This window comes from Etheostoma cragini, chromosome 3 (genome assembly GCF_013103735.1).
Source record: "Etheostoma cragini isolate CJK2018 chromosome 3, CSU_Ecrag_1.0, whole genome shotgun sequence".
NCBI classification, from domain to species: domain Eukaryota; kingdom Metazoa; phylum Chordata; class Actinopteri; order Perciformes; family Percidae; genus Etheostoma; species Etheostoma cragini.
The window spans coordinates 20,923,142-20,924,428 of record NC_048409.1 but is presented as its reverse complement, the minus strand read 5'-3'; positions in this window follow the sequence as shown (position 1 = coordinate 20,924,428).

The window sequence follows — 1,287 nt, the reverse complement described above, 5'->3', positions numbered from 1 at the left end:
CCACTTTAGAAGCATCTTGTTGTGTTACACCTTTTTTATTCAACATTCCCAAAATCTTAGTCTCAGCCAAGTTGTCTTTTTAACCTACTGTGTGTCTAGGTCTTCTCTGCCTTTATAGCCACTAGTCTACTGATTCTGTCTCGTGTAATGAACAACTGCCTGACCAGTTAATTAGTCCTCAATGGAAATGTGAATTATCTCCTAGACATTTAAACACATTTGTAGAATGTTGTAAAGTCACTTCAAAGTGACTTGCATTTTTTAGCTTTAAAGTGACTTTACAGAACTGGCAGAATTGGCAAAGACTTGGGGTGACTAATATTTTATCTGGCTTCAAATATGACCATCAGGGGTAACAAGTCTGTGGGCTCGGATGAGTTTTTATTCTCGCTGTGATGTTAAATAGTTTACTTATTCATGTTTTCATATCTTCATCATCATTTATATGTATTGTGCTGTATCCGTTCATACCTACTGCTGCATTTTATCTCACATCCAGTCTGATAAATTGACTGCAAGGGTGACAATAACCGCTGTGTGATAAAAAAAAAAAGAATCTTTTTCTTATTAAAGTTTCTATTTTCTTTTTCTTGGTGACTAAAATATGCTGTTGATGTGTGTAAGACACAAAAAATGCATGGTTGTTAATCTCGTTTTATGACAATTTCCAAAGTTGATTTATTTTTTATTTAACCTTTATTTAACCAGGTTAGTCTCATTGATATATAAAATCTCTTTTTCAAGAAAGACCTGGCCAAGATAGCAGAAAAAATTAGTTACATGTGACAAAAATGTGCATGTAACACTACGCTTTATAGTTAGTGTATTATTTCCTTACTGAACAAGTGTTGTCAAAATTCTTCCATCTATGGCAGTAATATATTCTTTGTGATATCAAATGTTATAGGCCCCAGTAGTTGCATCTGAAAATAATTAAAGTTAGTGACAGTAATAATACAATTAAGAATCAATTCTTTATTCAGTCCATCATCTTTACAAATCACAGTTGTTAACACACAATCAGCATTTAAGAAAGATGTCCTTGGACAAGGGAAAGATATTTAAAAATACATTGTTTTTTTCAGATATATTTGTCTCTGTCATCCAAAAAGGAACAAGTTTAGTAATTTTTTTTGAATCTGGAATCCAGTGATCAACACATAGATTAGTTTGGCCTGCAAAACATTTGAAATCACATCGACCTAAAGAAGAGAAGACCACAGCAGAATCAACAACAGGGAAAAGACGCTTCTGAGTGTAATCTGTCTAGCTCTGTTGGTTTCTAGC